The sequence below is a fragment of the Oncorhynchus clarkii genome, chromosome 30, assembly GCF_045791955.1.
Source record: "Oncorhynchus clarkii lewisi isolate Uvic-CL-2024 chromosome 30, UVic_Ocla_1.0, whole genome shotgun sequence".
Classification (NCBI taxonomy): domain Eukaryota; kingdom Metazoa; phylum Chordata; class Actinopteri; order Salmoniformes; family Salmonidae; genus Oncorhynchus; species Oncorhynchus clarkii.
In genome coordinates this window covers 17,945,592-17,966,506 of record NC_092176.1, presented here as the reverse complement: position 1 = coordinate 17,966,506, position 20,915 = coordinate 17,945,592, and positions in this window count along the sequence as shown.

The window sequence follows — 20,915 nt, the reverse complement described above, 5'->3', positions numbered from 1 at the left end:
CTCCCTACCTCTCTCTACCCTGCTCTCGCTCTCTTTCTCTCTCTCACTCACTCCCCTGCTCTCTCTCTGTACCCTTCTCTCTCTCTCTCTCTCTCTCTCTCTCTCGCTCCTGCTTTCTCTTTCTCTCTCTCTCTCTCAATTCACAATTCAATTCAAGGGTTTTATTGGCATGGAAAACACATGTTAACATTGCCAAAGCAAGTTAAGTAGATATAAACAAAAGTGAAATACACAATAAAAATGAACAGTAAACATTACACTCACAGAAGTTCCAAAAGAATAAAGACATGTAAAATGTCATATTATGTCTATATACAGTGTTGTAACGATGTGCAAATAATGAAAATAAATAAACATAAATAGTGTTTGTTCTTCACTGGTTTCCCTTTTCTTGTGGCAACAGGTCACACATCTTGCTGCTGTGATGGCATGCTGGTGTTTCACCCAGTAGATATGGGAGTTTATCAAAATTGTTTTTTTTTTCAAATTCTTTGTGGATCTGTGTAATCTGAGGGAAATATGTGTCTCTAATATGTTCATACATTTGGCAGGAGGTCAGGAAGTGCAGCTCAGTTTCTACCTCATCTTGTGGCCAGTGTGAACATAGCCTGTCTTCTATTGAGAGCCAGGTCCAAGCCAGCACCAACATTCGTACTGAGCTAAAGAGTAGAGCTGCCGCTTTCAAGGTGCGGGACTCTAACCCAGAAGCTTACAAGAAATCCCGCTATGCCCTGCGACGAACCATCAAACAGGCAAAGTGTCAATACAGGGCTAAGATTGAATCATACTACACCGGCTCCGACGCTCTTCGGATGGGGCAGGGCTTGCAAACTATTACAGACTACAAAGGGAAGCACAGCCGCGAGCTGCCCAGTGACACGAGCCTACCAGACGAGCTAAATCACTTCTATGCTCGCTTCGAGGCAAGCAACACTGAGGCATGCATGAGAGCATCAGCTGTTCCGGATGACTGTGTGATCACGCTCTCTGTAGCCGACTTGAGTAAGACCTTTAAACAGGTCAACACAAGGCTGCGTGGCCAGATGGATTACCAGGGCGTGTGCTCCGGGCATGTGCTGACCAACTGGCAGGTGTCTTCACTGACATTTTCAACATGTCCCTGATTGAGTCTGTAATACCAACATGCTTCAGGGATACCACCATAGTCCCTGTGCCCAAGAACACAAAGGCAACCTGCCTAAATGACTACAGACCCGTAGCACTCACGTCCGTTGCCATGAAGTGCTTTGAAAGGCTGCTAATGGCTCACATCAACACCATTATCCCAGAAACCCTAGACCCACTCCAATTTGCATACCACCCAAACAGATCCACAGATGATGCAATCTCTATTGCACTCCACACTGCCCTTTCCCACCTGCACAAAAGGAACACCTATGTGAGAATGCTGTTCATTGACTACAGCTCAGCCTTCAACACCATAGTACCCTCAAAGCTCATCACCAAGCTAAGGATCCTGGGACTAAACACCTACCTCTGCAACTGGATCCTGGACTTCCTGACAGGTCGCCCCCAGGTGGTGAGGTTAGGTAGCAACACATCTGCTCCCCAGGGGTGCTTGCTCAGTCCCCTCCTGTACTCCCTGTTCATCCACGACTGCATGGCCAGGCATGACTCCAATACCATCATTAAGTTTGCTGACGACACAACAGTGGTAGGCCTGATCACCGACAACGACGAGAAAGCCTATAGGGAGGAGGTCAGAGACCTGGCCGGGTGGTGCCAGAATAACAACCTATCCCTCAACGTAACCAAGACTAAGGAGATGATTGTGGACTACAGGAAAAGGAGCACCGAGCATGTCCCCATTCTCATCGATGGGGCTGTAGTGGAGCAGGTTGAGAGCTTCAAATTCCTTGGTGTCCACATCAACAACAAACTAGATCGGTCCAAACACACCAAGACAGTCGTGAAGAGGGCACGACAAGCCTATTCCCCTCAGGAAACTAAAAAGATTTGGTATGGGTCCTGAGCTCCTCAAAAGGTTCTACAGCTGCTACATCGAGAGCATCCTGACCGGTTGCATCACTGCCTGGTACGGCAATTGCTCGGCCTACACCTGTTGTATTTGGCGCTGTTGACAAATAAACTTTGATTTGATTTGAGATCTGCCTACGGACCTTTCTCAATAGCAAGGCTATGCTCACTGAGTCTGTACATTGACAAAGTTACATGACTTTACTGTAGGTTAACCCATGACTTTGTTGCCATCAACTGATAATGCCCATGACTTGACAGACTTGTTTACTGCTGGACATCTACCTTTTCATTCTGTGGCCTTTAAATGATTTAACCCATGATTCTCTGAATCACTGATACTTGCATTCTGTACAGAACTTTTTCGAGTTGTTCCATACTGTTACAGATGGTATTGGAATTGCATATAAAACATACAAACACATTTGTATTGTTTGTCACTCTTTGTCACACATAATTGTTTCACACTTTGTCACATATACCATCACTTCCCATTTCTGAGGAAAGTTGACAGGTTTCTTACCTGGACAAGTGCATTAAATTGTTTGTTTACAAACTCTAACACAATCTGTGGTAAAAGTCTCTCTAACAAGTGTAGACTGCAAGTCAAGACACCCCCAGCTGAAAAGGAAACCAGTTTCCTCCCTCTAGTACACCAACATTAAAAATAATAGATTGTTATCTTGACACAACTCACGCCAGCTAGTACATTGAGGGAGAACAATCAAGAAAATGTCTGGAATGCCATCCGCCATTTGCCATTTGTCATCGTAGTTCCTTCTATGGCCAGTTCTGTAATAGCAGTTTCCGAATGCCTTTTACTGACTCAGTGTGTATCTTTCACAATGACAATGTCATTTCTGTTTCTCTGATTCATTGTGGTGAGGACAGTACAGCCACTTGCCTTTTTGTTCCTAGGATATGACAACCGGCATCTGATTAGGATTTATCTTGGATAAACATTTAGATGTATGTTTGAATTAAGATCGTATTTCAAATGGTCAGAGGAATACAAACAGAACATGAGGAACCCCTCTGCCATAATGGTAATTAATGACGATAAGGAACATCAGCCATATTTACTTATGGCTTCCATGGATCATCCCTCGTAAAACTGACTATCCTACCGATCCTTGACTTTGGCGATGTCATTTACAAAATGGCCTCCAACACTCTACTCTACTTGCTAAACCCACTGTCTCCAGGTCATCTAGGAGTCTTTGCTAGGTAAAGCCCCGCCTTATCTCAGCTCACTGGTCACCATAGCAGCACCCAGCCATAGCAGGCACTCCAGCAGTTGTATTTCACTGGTCACCCCCAAAGTCAATTCCTCCTTTGCCTGCCTTTCCTTCCAGGTCTCTGAGCCAATGACTGGAACGAATTTCAAAAATCACTGATATCTCCCTCACTAACTTTAAGCACCAGCTGTCAGAACAGCTCACATATCCCTGTACCTGTACATAGTCCATCTGTAAATAGCCCATCCAACTACCTCATCCCCATACTGTTATATATTTTTTTGCTCCTTTGCACCCCAGCATCTCTACTTGCACATTCATCTTCTGCACATCTATCACTCCAGTGTTTAATTGCTAAATTGTAATTATTTCGCCACTATGGCCTATTTATTGCCTCCCTTATCTTACCTCATTTGCACACACTGTATATAGACTTTTTTTCTATTGTGTTATTGACTGTATGTTTGTTTATTCCATGTGTAACTCTGTGTTGTTGTTTGTGTCGCACTGCTTTGCTTTATCTTTGCCAGGTCGCAGTTGTAAATGAGAACTTGTTCTCAACTAGCCTACCTGATTAAATAAAAATAAAGGTGAAATAAAAAATAAATATCACGATCTTCATATATGCAGCAGTTTAGTTTAGGTGCCTTGGTCAAGGACATGCCTGTAGGATCAATCTATTGCTGGTGCAGTAACTGCTTTACTGGCTGCAGGGAGAATTGGTGGATGTAATGGAATTTACAGTGCATTCGGAAAGCATTCAGACCCCTTGACTTTTTCCTGATTTTTGTTATGTTACAGCCTTATTCTAAAATCAATGAAATTATTTTTTTCCCCTCATCAATTTACACACAATACCCCATAATGACAAAGCAAAAACATGTTTTTAGAAATCTTAGGAAATGTATTAAAAACAAAAACGGAAATATTAATTTACATAAGTATTCAGAACCTTTATTCAGTACTTTATTGAAGCACCATTGGCAGTGATTACACCCTCAACTCTTCTTGGGTTTGACTCTACAAGCTTGCCACACCTGCATTTGGGGAGTTTCTCCCATCCTTCTCTGCAGATCCTCTCAAGATCTGTCAAGTTGGATGGGGAGCGTCGCTGCACAGCTATTTTCAGGTCTCTCCAGAGATGTTTGATTGGGTTCAAGTCCGGGCTTTGGCTGGGCCACTCAAGGACATTCAGAGACTTGTCCCAAAGCCACTCCTGCGTTGTGTAGGCTGTGTGCTTAGGGTCGTTGTCCTGGTGAAAGGTGAACCTTCACCCCCGTCTGTGGTCCTGAGCGCTCTGGAGCTGATACATAGGCTTCAGACACTAAGACAAAGGGGCACTGTTTGCCTTGCTCGGATGCTTTCTCTGGTGAAATAGATTCAGCCTCTTGCGAATCGTAGACACAAATTAAAAACGTTTTATTTATTTTAGTGTTAACATTTTTGGAGAAGCATGGCTTCCCTTGGCATCCATAAATACACATCACTTTGTAGGCTGAATGCCATTACACTAATGGTCCCTTTCTAATGTCCCTTTCTATTCAAATGGCGGGTGTGCAGTGTACTGTTCGGATGCTGGACTTATTTTAGAATAGACGAACGTGAGCAGGTAACCTGGTTAACCTACCTTCAAATGAAAACATGACTGGTTGTGTTCATGACCAGTGGTAAAAGTACTTAAGCAAAAATACTTGAAAGTGCTACTTAAGTCATGTTTTGGTGTATCTGTACTTTACTTAACTAAACTCAGCAAAAAAAGAAACATCCTCTCACTGTCAACCGCATTAATTTTCAGCAAACATGTGTAAATATTTGTATGAACATAACAAGATTCAACAACTTAGACATAAACTGAACAAGTTCAACAGACATGTGACTAACCTAAATGGAATAATGTGCCCCTGAACAATGGGGGGGGGGGTCAAAATCAAAAGTAACAGTCAGTATCTGGTGTGGCCACCAGCTGTATTAAGTACTGCAGTGCATCTCCTCCTCATGGACTGCACCAGATTTGCCAGTTCTTGCTGTGAGATGTTACCCCACTCTTCCACCAAGGCACCTGCAAGTTCCCAGACATTTCTGAAGGGAATGGCCCTAGCCTTCACCCTTCGATCCAACAGGTCCCAGACGTGCTCAATGGGATTGAGATCCGGGCTCTTCGCTGGCCATGGCAGAACACTGACATTCCTATCTTGCAGGAAATCACGCACAGAATGAGCGGTATGGCTGGTGGCATTGTCATGCTGGAGGGTCTTGTCAAGATGAGCCTGCAGGAAGGGTACCACATGAGGGAGGAGGAAGGCGTTCCCTGTAACATACATCATTGAGTTGTCTGCAATGACAACAAGCTCAGTCCGATGATGCTGTGACACACCGCCCCAGACCATGATGGACCCTCCACATCCAAATCGATCCCGCTCCAGAGTACAGGCCTCGGTGTAACGCTCATTCCTTCGATGATAAATGCGAATCCGACCATCACCCCTGGTGAGACAAAATGACGACTAGTCAGTGAAGAGCACTTTTTGCCAGTCCTGTCTGGTCCAGCGACAGTGGGTTTGTGCCCATAGGCCTACAAGCCCTCAGTCCAGCCTCTCTCAGTCTATTGCGGACAGTCTGAGCACTGATGGAGAGATTGTGCATTCCTGGTGTAACTCAGACAGTTGTTGTTGCCATCGTGTACCTGTCCCGCAGGTGTGATGTTCGGATGTACCAATCCTGTGCAGGTGTTGTTACACGTCGTCTGCCACTGCGAGGACGATCAGCTGTCCATCCTATCTCCCTGTAGGGCTGTCACTTAGGCGTGTCACAGTACGGACATTGCAATTTATTTCCCTGGCCACATCTGCAGTCCTCATGCCTCCTTGCAGCATGCCTAAGGCACGCTCACGCAGATGAGTAGGGACACTGGGCATCTTTCTTTTGGTATTTTTCAGAGTCAGTAGAGTTTTCATAACTATGACCTTAATTGCCTACCGTCTGTAAGCTGTAAGTGTCTTAACGATCGTTCCACAGGTGCATGTTCATTAATTGTGTATGGTTCATTGAACAAGCATGGGAAACAGTGTTTAAACCCTTTACAATGAAGATCTGTGAAGTTATTTGCATTATTACGAATTATCTTTGAAAGACAGGGTCCTGAAAAAGGGACGTTTCATTTTTTGCTGAGTTTATTTTTATTTTTGACAACTTTTACTTTTACTCCACTACATTCCTAAAGATAAGTATGTACTTTTACTCCATACATTTTCCCTGACACCCAAAAGTACTTAGAATGCTTAGCAGGACAGGAAAATGGTCGAATTCACACACTTATCAAGAGAACATCCATGGTCATCCCTACTGCCTCTGATCTGGCAGACTCACTAAACACAAGCTTTGTTTGAAAATTATGTCTGAGTGTTGGAGCGTGCCCCTGGCTACCCTGGCCCCTGGCTATAAAAAACAAGGAAATGGTACCGAATGGTTGGCTTAATATAAGGAATTTGAAATTATTAATATGTTTACTCTTACTTTTGATACTTAAGTATATTTAAAACCAAATAGGTTTAGACTTTTACTCAAGTAGTATTGTACTGGGTGAATTTTACTTGAGTAATTTTCTATTACTTTTACTTTTACTCTATTACTCTTTACTTTTACTCAAGTATGACAATTGGGTACTTTTCCCACCGCTGTTCATGACACATTAAAAGGTAATACATGTTTACAGTTGAATTACATGTCTTGACTATAAACATGTTTTGACTATGAATGTTGCAGTATAATTCGCACTTTGGATGGCACTTTCAAGGGAATTTACTGCTATATGCTAATACCCTTATATAAAATCCTGACCTTGAAGGCAAACATTGTATCAAGATGGATGTATTTGAACAGGGAAATGTATCAAAACTAAGCTGAAGCATTTAATGTTTTGAACCATCATAATTATATTGCAAAAATCCACCTTGCATCAATTATGGTTCAAAATGTTATTGCCTCCCCCAAACTGGGTCTGTACCCCACCTTGGCCACCCCATTTAAAATGTTCAGGACACACCACTGATTACAGTATGTTTATTAAGTTGTCTTTATTAACCATAGTTTAAAAAGTTAAAAAGTTAATTAAATATGTACTCAGTGTTCTTGTGTCATAGTGGAAGTCTGACTGTCTGCATCCGTACTCATTTGTTACCTGGGCAATAAATGTTCTCTCTAAGGTAAATGTTCCATTAGACAGAAACTAATAGGTACCTTTTTAGATGCTTAATTGAATTGTATTTAAAGCATGTACTTCTCTCTGTCATCAAGATGCATTACCACTAACTGCCTGTGTCCTCTCCAGAGTGAGTCCCTCCCTCTTCCCCTGTATCCTCTTACTGTATGTCATTCTTTGTTCAAGGCTCTGTGGTGCTGTACGGCTCAGAGAGGAAGCAGGGTAGTGGGGAGGGCAGAGGGGAAAGGTAAGGTAAGGTAACACTGTGCTTAACTGGGGTGGTGGCAGAGAGGCCCGGATGGCCGGTTTTGAATGCATCAGGGGAGAGACTGTGTGAACGAGATGACAGCTTGACAGCTGCTCATTTGTCTTTGCGTGAGAAGATGCCATGGATGAATCCGGAGCTAGTGCTAGTCCAGCGGCTGGGCATGGTGACTGGCACAGTTTGAGCTGTTGATGGAGGAATGGGCCCGATAGGAGTACAGCTTTTTTTTACCCTTCCACACTGGACAGACTGTTGACATCATTTCTGGAGACTGCATTCCCCTATCATGGCTGTGATTTATTTCACACAAATGCCAATTGGGAAACTTGTGGCATGTAGCCTAAGCCAAAAATAAAAAGCCATTGATGGGTAACTGCACATGGTCTCCTAAATTTGGATCCATTTTTTTTGTGTTGACCTTCCACCTCTTTGCAGTGAACTTTTTAAAAATTTGTTAATTCTAGAGACATTATTCTGAACCAACTAACTAGCAACATACTGTTCAAGTGGTGCAGTGGTCAAGGCATGGCATCTCAATGCTAGAAGTGTCACTTCAGACTCCCTGGTTCAAATCCAGGCTGTATCACAACCAGCAGTGATTGGGAGTCCCATAGGGTGGTGCACAATTGGCCCAGCGTTGGCTGGTGTAGGCTGTCATTGTAAATACAAATTTGTTCTTAACTGACTTGCCTAGTTAAATAAAGGTTACACAGGTGTGTATCTGTTCAAGGTCTTTCTTAACGTCTACTATATTTTTGCCCATGACAAACAAACTCTGCGTCCTTGGAGATGTTAAAGAGCAGCAACTCAATTCTTCATAGGAGGGAAACCCAGTTTGCAAAATGCAAAGGTGCTACAGTAGCTGCTCAATGCAGTGTCAGCCAGTAAATCATGAGAGCTGTCAGAGATAGTTAGTTCAAGTTAGTTTTTTTCACATACACATGATATACGTGGAGTACACAGTGCCATGAAATGCTTATTCGCAGGTTTACCTCTCGACAATGCAACAACCATAGGAAAGTAATTAAAGTCATCCATTCTCCTTTTCACATCATTTAACACCTGATTTACTTAACAAAAGGCACATCTCAACATTGCAACAAGTGCTCCTCTATTGTTCCTCAAGCAAGGGGAAGGAAGATGACATCACATTTGACCATCGGACCAACTTATTGAATGCCCTACTCCAGGGGTAGGCAACCCTGTTCCTGGAGTGTCGCAGGTACTGCAGGATTTTGGTCCAACTAGGCACCACACCTGACCAGCTGAGTTAATTGATCAGTTCAATGATTGCCTAAATTCAACACACCTGGTCTTCCAGATTGGTTAAATGAAAAACATGGAATGCCGCAGGGTTGCCCTACTCTTTGAAGTTTGCAGTTGTGTCTATAAACACAACTTGTTTTGCTCAAAACATATCCTTCAGTGTGTGTACTTTACTGTATTTATACTTGGGATATCGCTTTTCAACAGGAAAAGTTTAAAAAAAATTGCTCGTGGACCTCTTTAAGTGATTAAAGAGTATACAAAATAAAAACATGAATACAAAATGGGATAAAAATGTTGCTAAAATATAATACAAGGCACTCAATACAATATATTTACACATGTTCTGGGGAATTATGCAATAGATTGGGCACTAATAATAGACATTGTGCAGTAATATGAATAGGAGTCCAGTAGCAGCAGTCATGGAGTGTGTTTGTAGTTTGTGTATGTGTTTCTATGTGTGTTGGAGCCTATGAGTGAGTGAATGCATGCATGCCTGGTAGGGTGCAGGGAGTCAAGAGTTCAAGAGTTCAGTAAACTCATGGCTTTTGGATAAAAAATATCTCTGAGTCTGGAGGTCCAGGACCCGATGCTGCGGTACCGTTTGCCAGACGGTAACGGAGTGAATAGTCCATGGCTGGAGTCTCTGATGATGTTGCGGGCCTTCCTCAAGCACCGCTTGGAGTCAGTGTCCTGTATGGTTGGGAGCACGGCTCCAGTGAAGTACTGGGCCGTCTTCACTACCCACTGAAGGGTCTTGCAGTCGTGAACAAAGAAGTTTCCGTAACAGGCCGTGATCCAGCCGGTCATGATGCTCTCGATGGTGCTGCGTCACAATTTGGTGGGGGGGCATGGGGGGGGGGGGCATGCCAAATTTCTTTTGCTACCTGAGAAAGTAGTGCCTTGTTTATCACACGCCATTAAAGGAGAAGTTTTATGTTTTACAACCAAATCTCTATTTGTGATGTAAATGGAATGTTATAGAAGGGTCAAGACATTTTTTGGGGTGATTTCAGTTGTTTTTGAGAAACTTACCCAAAACAGAAAATTACTTCCTAGCTGTGTAGTTGGCCCTGAAAGAAACATGAACAAAACATTTTTTTAACTCCAAAGCGACCTTTTAGAAAAAAGCCAAGCTCTCAGTATTGTGATGCAGGTCTTTAGATGTTGTACACATGAAGTTGTGTCATTCAAAACTTTATCCACAATGTTATATTCCATGTTGTGCGACTCAAAGAGATTTGCGGGTAAATTTGAGGTAAATTTCTCTAAACCTTGAAATCACAAAAAAAAAGTGCCTGGACCCTTCTACACTGAGTGATCAAAACATTAAGAACATCTTCCCAATATTGAGGTGCAACCCCTCGAAAGCATTCAATGGGGATGCTGGCCCATGGTGACTCCAATGCTTCCCCACAGCTTGAAAAACCCAGCAGCATTGCAGTTCTTGACTAACACAAACCGGTGCGCCTAGCACCTACCACCATACCCCGTTTAAAGGCACTTAAATATTTTGTCTTGCCATTCGAAGTCTCAATTGTCTCAAGGCTTAAAAATCCTTCTTTAACCTTCATCGACACTGATTGAAGTGTCATTAATAAGGGATCATAACTTTCACTTGGATTCACCTGGTTGTCTATATTATGGAAAGAGCAGGTGTCCTTAATGTTTTGTACACTCAGTGTATAACATGCTATTTAGATACAAAATTGAGATTTGGTTAAAAAAATCAAAACAATCCATTAAACAGGGTTAGAGAGCCTGTTTATTAAACACCCTGCCCATGGCATGTGAAAGTTTCCTTCATTACTATGGAAACCTTTATGATGATGTGATCCAATTAGGTACTGCTCTCACACAACTGTTGCTGTCTCTGTTCTTAGATGACCTACTAAAGTGGCAATGGATCAACAACCTTGTGAATCAGATTAGAAATCTGGGAAGAAAAGAGCTATCCCACTGGGCAAAAACAGGTTGAATCAACATTTTTTAGATTCATTTCTATCAAAAAAATCTATGTGATGACATTGAGTCAATGTTGAAAACTTATTGGATTTGCAAAAAGTCAGCAACATAATATAATTTAGTTCTTTTTTCACTCAAATTTTAACCTAAATCCAACGACATGGTGACATTTTTTTGTTGATTTCAAAGTTAATTCACATGAGTTGACAAATCAAAACTGGACGTTGAACTGACATCTGCGCCCAGTGAGATGTGTATTTTCATGAATTTATGAATATGAAATTGTTTTAGTCTTCCATTTTGAGTGATGTGCTTGACACAAGTTCGAGTGAGTCTGTGTTGCAATTGGACTTGAAGCATTCGCATGTCAGCATGCTGTTGGTGAATCCAAACAAACAAAAACTGCTGTTTTCATACCTTAATAATTTGATGGAAATGTTGTTATGGTATGCTGGGATGTACAGTACCAGTCAAAAGTTTGGGCACCTACTCATTCAAGGGTTTTTATTAATTTTTTACTATTTTCTACATTGTATATTTTAGATTGTTCAAAGTAGCCACCCCTCTATTAACAGGTGTGCCTTGTTAAAAGTGAATTTGTGGAATTTCTTTGTAATGCGTTTGACCCAATTAGTTGTGTTGTGGAATACAGAAGATAGCCCTATTTGGTAAAATACCAAGTCCATATTATGGCAAGAACAGCTCAAATAAGCAAAGAGAAATGACCGTCCATCATTACTTTAAAACATCAATGTCAGTCAATGGGAAACATTGACTTTGAAAGTTTCTTCAAGTGCAGTCGCAAAAACCATCGAGCGCTATAATGAAACTGGCTCTCATGAGGACCACCACAGGAAAGGAAGAACCAGAGGTACCTCTGCTGCCGAAGATAAGTTCATTAGAGTTACCAGCCTCAGAAATTGCAGCCCAAATAAATGCTTCAGAGTTCAAGTAACAGACACATCTAAACATCTAAACATCAACTGTTCAGAGGAATCAAACCTACATGGTCGAATTGCTGCAAAGAAACCACTACTAAAGGACACCAATAAGAAGAAGACTTGCTTGGGCCAAGAAACACTAGCAATGGACATTAGACCGGTTGAAATCTGTCCAAATCAAATTTATTTGTCACATATACATGGTTAGCAGATGTTAATGCGAGTGTAGCGAAATGCTTGTGCTTCTAGTTCCGACAATGCAGTAATAACCAACGAGTAATCTAACCTAACAATTCCAAAACTACTACCGTATACACACAAGTGTAAAGGGATAAATAATATGTACATAAAGATATATGAATGAGTGATGGTACAGAACGGCATAGGCACGATGCAGTAGATAGTATCGAGTACAGTATATACATATGAGATGAGTAATGTAGGGTATGTAAACAAAGTGGCATAGTTTAAAGTGCCTAGTGATACATGTATTACATAAAGATGCAGTAGATGATATAGGGTACAGTATATACATATACATGTACATATGAGATGAGTAATGTAGGGTATGTAAACATTATATTAAGTAGCATTGTTTAAAGTGGCTAGTGATATATTTTACATCAATTCCCATCAATTCCCATTATTAAAGTGGTTGGAGTTGAGTCAGTGTGTTGGCAGCAGCCACTCAATGTTAGTGGTGGCTGTTTAACAGTCTGGGTGAACTGCTGGATGAGTCTTTGGTCTGATGAGTCCAAATTTGAGAGAAGGTGAACGGATGATCTCCGGTCCCATCGAGTAGCATGGAGGAGGTGAGATGGTGTTGGGGTGCTTTGCTGGTGACACTGTCTGTGACTTATTTAGAATTCGAGGCCCACTTAACCAGCATGGCTACCACAGCATTCTGCAGTGATACGCCATCCCATCTGGTCTGTGCTTAGTGAGACTATCATTTGTTTTTCAACAGGACAATGACCCAACACACCTCCAGGCGGTGTAAGGGCTAATTGACCAAGAAGGAGAGTGATGGAGTGATGGAGTGCTGCATTAGATGACCTGGCCTTTAAGAACCCAATTGAGATGGTTTGGGTTGAGTTGGACTGCAGAGTGAAGGAAAATCAGCCAACAAGTGCTCAGCATATGTGGGAACTCCTTCAAAACTTTTGGAAAAGCATTCCAGGTGAAGCTGGTGGAGAGATTGCCAAGAGTGTGCAAAGCTGTCATCAAGGCAAAGGGTGGCTACTTTGAAGAATCTAAAATCTAAAATATATTTTGATATGTTTAACACTTTTTTGTTGCTACATGATACCATATGTGTTATTTCATAGTTTTAATGTATTCACTGTTATTCTACAATGTAAAAGATAGTACAAATAAATAAAAACCCTTGAATAAGTAGGTGTGTCCAAACTTTTGTAGCTTTATACTGACATTTCCAGCAGTGCTTATTTCTCAAGGAGCCACCACCCCAAAGATTTCCTGGGAGGCTTTAGGTCAGTCAAACAAAAATGTAATTGAAATCACATCATATTACGGATTCAGTATAAACAAATCGGCCATTGGGGGAAAGTTTGTTATTCTGTCCAATTTATTTTAACAATTTCCAGCAGTTCACCCAAAATTGATCAGTAATCCAACTATAGGGATTCATTAAGATCAGGTTCCCATGGGTTCAAAGACAGGCTTGACTTATCAGGACAGAGATTTAAAAAAAAAAAATGTTTTACACTTAACTCCTTCCGCAGTTCTCGAATGCTGTGACTGCTGTTTATCTGAAGTTTACAAGTGCCCAGTCTAAGTTTGTTAGAGGTATTTTTTTTACACAGGAAATTCTCCATTAGCATGAGAAGCTAATCAAGACTACAGGGGGAAAAGAGGAAACTGCAAGTGCAAAACAGTCTGACCCTCCCACCCTGATATGACAACCACACAAGAGGCCTCTCCACTTATCTGCCATTGATCAGAGCATAATACCAGGGTCTTTGCACCACCAACTGAGAAAGCACAATTATTCTCAGTGACATATTTCTGTTATGGTTCCATATATTAATCAGTGCTGACTTAAGATTCCTCATCAAAGTCAGTTCTGGGCCCTTGGGAGCAATGGCATGTAGTATGATTGTTCTCTCCAGCAAGCCAATCCAATAATTGCTCAATGCAATGAGCTCCGTGATTTGTGATGCATAAGATGTCAGACCAGAAAGTGAATGTAACATAGTGTGTTTTGCAGTGCATTCCTAATTTCTCAAGAAATGTCGCATAACACTCCATTGACTCATTGACTGTTTTTTTTTAATAGGTAGTTTTACAAAATATCCATGTACTCTTTGGGAATTGTCACACTAGCATTTCATTTATTTAATCTGTATTACCTTCTATGACCTGTTCTTTACTGTTATTGTATCTTGCATACCAAGCCCTCTGTAAGAAGCGGAGGACCCATCTTCTCTGATGTCAAGTCTAAAAGGGCTGACACACATCATATTTACTGTTACAACAACAGACGTCGACCTCCATTAGGTTGGTCGCTGTACTAGCTAAGCTCTTGGTTTCGGCCCTGCTTGTGAATGGTTCTGGACAATGTAAGTGAGAGAGAACTGGCAGGTTTCTTCTGCCTTGGCCCGGGGTGTGAACCCTGAGGGGGTTAAAGCCCACGAGCAGAGTGGTCCCTCTAGTGAGAGCAGATGCTGAATGAGATCAGGGGGTTTAGGGGGAGTTCTGACAGAACGTTGTTTAGCCTTCCACAGCTATCAGGTCGTGGGGAAATCACGCACATTACCCTGTGAGTGTAACCACATGCTGCTGTTTCTGGAGCCCTCCATAGAGAAGACTGTGTTCCAGCGAACATTGTGTGCTCACCAATGCCCTCTATCCTTCCACAGTCCTCCCTAAAGGCAGTTCCAGGTCAAACAGCATGGTTATTATTGGGGTCATCGGACCATGGAGTTCTGATAACCACCTAAATGCATACATATGGTTTCTCTCTGCATCATAGAGTATGGTATAGTGTATTTACAGTGGGGGTTTCCTTTGAACACCTTGCACATGTCGAAGTAGGGTTTTCCTGTTATCTTAAAGATGAATCGAATAAGACAAACAAAAGTTGACCACAGCGTATGCTTGTGTTGGACTTGCATGTATTTATGTGCATGTGTGAACTATGTGTGTGTACAGTTCGTATTTGGAGAAGGGCTAACGACCTGCCAATGAGCTGGGAAGTTGCTGTCAATCAGGTTGTAATCAACTCAGGAAAACCCTTCTCCGCAGCTTGACTCCCTTACCTTCTCATTAGAGCTATAATACGTGTGGAGCTGGGCTTGTATTTTTGTTTTGGAGTAACAAGGTATGACAGGCTTCCACAGCTTCCAAGTCCAAAAGAGGCCCATGGGTAGCGCATATTAGACATAAAGTCAGTAAACACAGTCATCGTCAGGAGAAAATAAGATAATGCTGCTACACTAGTTTCAAATTAAAACTCATTGTCACAACATGTCATTTAAAACACCCAATGTGGGTAGCATTACTTGGCAAACAATGCAACATTGACCTGTAATACATTGTGATACTTTGTTCATTTCTTGATGTGGGTCGCTCCACAAATTCGGTGCCTTTCGAGAAGTGTTACTTGGTCAAAAGAAATTTCACCAAATGTTTACATTCTGTCATAAAGAGCAAATGTTCAACAAGTTTTTCCATCTCAAAAGGTTATAAAAAAATACTATAGTAAGTGCCCAGTGCCAAATAAGTAGGGTTGACCGTAACAGGGTTGACCGTAACAGGGTTGACGATTTCATCTTGAATCAACCATCAATCCCCTTGTGACGGGGGAATGGAAGCTTGTTGTGTACAACAGTGAGTGGCAATTGAATGCAAGCTTCACACAAAAACGGTAAAACAGTTGTAGCCTGTCATTCCATGGTAACAGGGTTAACGTGTTATGCTCGACCCACTCAGTTTACCACCATATAAACACCAGAAAATTGCCAAAAAGAGTAGAACAAGCTCACCTGCTTTTACACTATGATTTGACTATTGATGTTCAATATTTATTTTGAAAAACAATATTTAAAAAGGAATAGTTTCACAGATAGTTCAGTTCGCGTAACAGGGTTGACCTTAACATGAGGGACAGATTAATCACATTAAATTAATAATAGTCTTCAGAAAATGACTGTCAAAGCAACAAAATAACTAGGGCTTTACAATGATGGTGAAAACTTAGATAAATGTTGGTGTTAAGTGGTTCAAATCTTCCTAGAAGTCACAGAGGGTGTGCGGAGGGACATGTCAAAATGCTGAATTTAGCAAATATATTCGTATTAAAAATAAGATTTACTGAATTCTCCATGTGGTAGCTTGAATTGATTGATCCGTCTTGCTGTCCTGCGCATCTTGGTTTTGTCCAGTAGCCTATCACTGTCAGTGTTCACATCAAACCACTTCTAATTTTGGAGCATATTCCACCCGTTTTCAAGTCCTGGTTCACTTGGTCTGGCGCCAGCCCAATGGGTAGCTGCAGGAACAAGGTTTGAGAGCCCATGGCTAACACTCTTAGAAAAAAGGTATTTGACTGTCCCCATATGAGAACGCTTTTCGTTTTCAGGTAGAACTATTTTGTGGAAAGGGTTCTACATGGAACCTTTTAGGTTCTAGATGGCACCTTTTTATCTAAGATTATAGAGATTGGGCAGAATATCACCTGTCGTGCAGCAAGAGCATGCTCCTCAAACAGTGGTTGATACTGGAGTGATATAAGTGTTCTTATATTTATTTCTCAGCTGCTCATATTAAGCACATGCTCTGCTATAAAACCTAAGTAGCCTACAAAATGGACCTGCGGGAAAGCGTGCAGCCTCCATTTGCTATTTGAGTGCATACAGATGATGATCTATTTTTTCCCCTGCCCCTGTTCCTTCCCATTTGATAACGGGCCATTCTAAATCAAAACTAATTTGACATATTAGTAAAGACAAGATTAAATTGAGAATTGAGTCTGATGGGTGAAAATATGGTCCCTTGAGGAGAGAACAGCTGTGCAGCCTGAGGCAAGGAACACTGTACTTTCTGAAATCATCAATAGCCTATAGTCGCACCATGCAGCCCATATATGGTTTGATTTCTAAGACATTCCAATGTTTGTATCATTCACAACTAAAGTTGCCAAATAACTCTAAATCCAGCATATATAGGATCTGTTTCAAATTATCACTTTTACGCTCAACTTTGCCACTTTATGCACCGAAGATCCTGTAATGGACAAAATACAGAAGATCCCGCTCTGTAATGGACAAAATACAGAAGAACCCGCTCTGTAATGGACAAAATACAGAAGAACCCGCTCTGTAATGGACAAAATATCCTTTCTATTTTATTCAGCCAAGCTCAATTATAGTCTTCTTACTATAAAATCAGATAAAATAAAATAATGGCACGGGACTTATAAGCATATCTTGTCAGCTAAATGAACAAGCCTACAGCCGATGGCATGGAGCATAGCCAGATAACATAGGCCTACAGTAGGCCAACTCATAATCTGGTCAATTACCGTGAGACCGGCCATCTTTTGCATGACAATAAAATTGAATGACCACCACAGCCCTATATGGCACCATCTCTTTAAGAGAGTCATGTCCCTCTGCACTTCCTCTGGATGAGTGAATGGGTCATAGAGCAGAGTTAAGGCTAGGAGGCCATGGTTCACTTGGTCTGGCGCCAGCACAATGGCAACAGAGGACAAAAAGGGATGAGAGAGAGAGAGAGAAAGACACAGACAGAGACAGAGAGGGGAGGAGGAGAGGAGACAGTTTGCAGCAGTGACGCTTCAGTTCATCATTGTGTCCTCTGGGATAGATCAGTGGGGAGAGTGTCAGTACCCTGCTGGCCTGTTTTAGTGTACTTTATTACACATTCCTCATTGTAATAGCAGAGAATCATAAAGATGGCGGCCCCAATGCACTTTCAACAAATGCCTTGTTTGCTAAGTTTGCTGTTTTGTACATTGCTCTTCTTTACTCTTTTTTGTGTCGTCATTAGCATAGTATACAGCCAATTCTAGCTCCAAGACTGTGGCCATTTTAAAAAAACGAAAAAGTGTATTGTCCTGATTTACAGGCGCGTTGAACCATGTCGCACCTTTGCCATTGTGTATTATTAACATCCATGATCTAACTGTGTCACACCCTGATCTGGTTCACCTGTCCTTGTGATTTCCTCCACCCCCTTCAGGTGTCCCTTATTATCCCCGGTGTATACAGTTGAAGTCGGAAGTTTAAATACACCTTAGCCAAATATATTCAAACTCAGTTTTTCACAATTCCTGACATTTAATCCTAGTAAAAATTCCCTGTTTTAGGTCAGATAGGATCACCACTTTATTTTAAGAATGTGAAATGTCAGAATAATAGTGGAGAGAATGATTTATTTCAGCTTTTATTTCTTTCATCACATTCCCAGTGGGTCAGAAGTTTACATACACTCAATTAGTATTTGGTAGCATTGCCTTTCAATTGTTTAACTTGGGTCAACGTTTCGGGTATCCTTCCACAAGCTTCCCACAATAAGTTGGGTGAATTTTGGCACATTCCTCCTGACAGAGCTGGTGTAACTGAGTCAGGTTTGTAGGCCTCCTTGCTTGCACATGCTTTTTCAGTTCTGCCCACAAATTTTCTCTGGGATTGAAGTCAGGGCTTTGTGATGGCCACTCCAATACCTTGACTTTGTTGTTGTTTGCCACAACTTTGGAAGTATGCTTGGGGTCATTGTCCATTTGGAAGACCCATTTGTGACCAAGCTTTAACCTCCACATAATTTTCCAGCCTCACGATGCCATCTATTTTGTGAAGTGCACCAGTTTCCTCCAGCATCTTCACAAGGTACTTTGCTGTTGTTCTGAGATTGATTTGCACTTTCACACCAAAGTACGTTCATCTCTATGAGACAGAACGCGTCTCCTTCCTGAGCGGTATGACGAGTGCGTGGTCTTGTGGAGGGCTTAAAAAAGAATTCTGAGGTCTTGGCTGATTTTTACAAATTTTCCCATGATGTCAAGCAAAGAGGCACTTAGTTTGAGGGTAGACCTTGAAATACTTCCACAGATACACCTCCAATTGACTCAAATTATGTCAATTAGCCTACCAGAAGCTTCTGGTATGACATAATTTTCTGGAATTCTCCAAGCTGTTTAAAGGCACAGTCAACTTAGTGTATGTAAACGTCTGACCCACTGGAATTGTGATACAGTGAATTATAAGTGAAATAGTATGTCTGTAAACAATTGTTGGAAAAATTACTTGTGTCATGCACAAAGTAGATGTCCTAACCGATTGCCAAAACTATAGTTTGTTAACAAGCAATTTGTGGAGTGGTTGAAAAACAAGTTTTAATGACTCCAACCTAAGTGTATGTAAACTTCAACTGTATGTGTGTGTGTAACCTTTATTTAACTAGGCAAGTCAGTTAAGAAGAAATGTTTATTTACAATGACTGCCTACACCGACCTAACCCGGACAACGCTGGGCCAATTGTGCACTGACCTATGGGACCCAACCACAGCCGGATGTGATTCAGTTTGTATTTGAACCAGGGACTGCAGTGACACCTCTTACAATGAGATGCAATGCCTTAGACCTCTGCGCCACTCGGGAACTCCATACCCGCCTGCCTGACCACTCTGCCTGTATATATCCCTGTTTCCTGTCTCTCTATGCCAGTTTTGTATTTTCCCCAGTCTCTGTTTGTTTCTTGTCCTCATGGTTTCGACCCTTGCTTGTCATGACTCTGTACCCACCTGCCTGACCACTCTGCCTGTTCTGACTACCAGCCTGCCTATCCCCTTGTACTGTTTTGAACTCAGATCTGGTTTCTGACCCCTGCATGGCCTGACCTCGAGACTGCCTATTGTCTGGTACTGTTTGAACTCTGACCTGGTTTATGAACTCTCGCCTGTCCCCAACCTGCCTTTGCCTACTCCCTTTGTTATAATACATTTCGGAGCTCTACCATCTGCCTCCTGTGTCTGCATTTGGGTCTCGCCTTGTGCCTTTATAAACTGAATCATGGCAAGCAATCTGAGTCAAGGTGAGATCCAGGAGCAATAACTTTGCTTCAGGGGAACATGACAACTTCATAAAGCATGTAAAAAGGTCAAGAAAAATAAAGTTTAATTGACACAAGATGATGATAATTCTAATGTCAACATGAAACAAGGAGGGGATGAACTGAAGAAAAACATATTTAAGGGAATAGAGGCAACAATAATGACAGTAAAGTAATGTTGGCATAGTTGTATGTGGGAGTTAACGTAGGAGGACAGTGTTCTACAATGTCAATGTTATTTTCAATAGTATTTAACAACTCACTGGTGTAATAGACAGGTGCTGTGATCAAGACAATGAAGAGGTTTGTTGAGTTCAGTGGAGGTTATTGAGACTCCAATGCAGGGATGGGCAACTTTGATGGAGGTGGGTTGCCACATCTGCACTCATGAGGGGTTGCAGTTGCCCAACCCAGTTTTATACAGATAATTCCTTGCAATTATACACATTTTGCCATAGGGTGGAGAGAAATGTTTGCGGTTTCTAATATGATATCTGAGATTGACTAACAAAATCAATGGGAAACCTCCTGGGCTCTAATTCGACCTTGATTACTACAAGTTCAGATAGTTGTCCGCTAGACTAACTTAAAAAACTAAAATATATTAGCTGATATGGGCCAATTGAGTGACTATCAAAAACTGTTGACGCACAACCAAATTTGAACTTTGTGCATTCTACTATTCCACCTTGCAACAGTAAGTTGAGACCCCGACTGAGTTCCCCCCCCCAAAATAATAATAAATACATTTTGTATTGTTTCATTTTTGTGGATATTGATTCGAGGGCCGCCAGTTGCCCTTCCCTGCTTCAATGCATTTCAGCAGAGGAAGGTCAGTGTTCTCTTCTACATGAGATCCAACTGGGTTTAAAGTTATCACGGTGGTCACTGAGAGGACACTCAGGGGATCATTGTCGTCATATGGAGGAAACCAAGGCGCAGTGTGG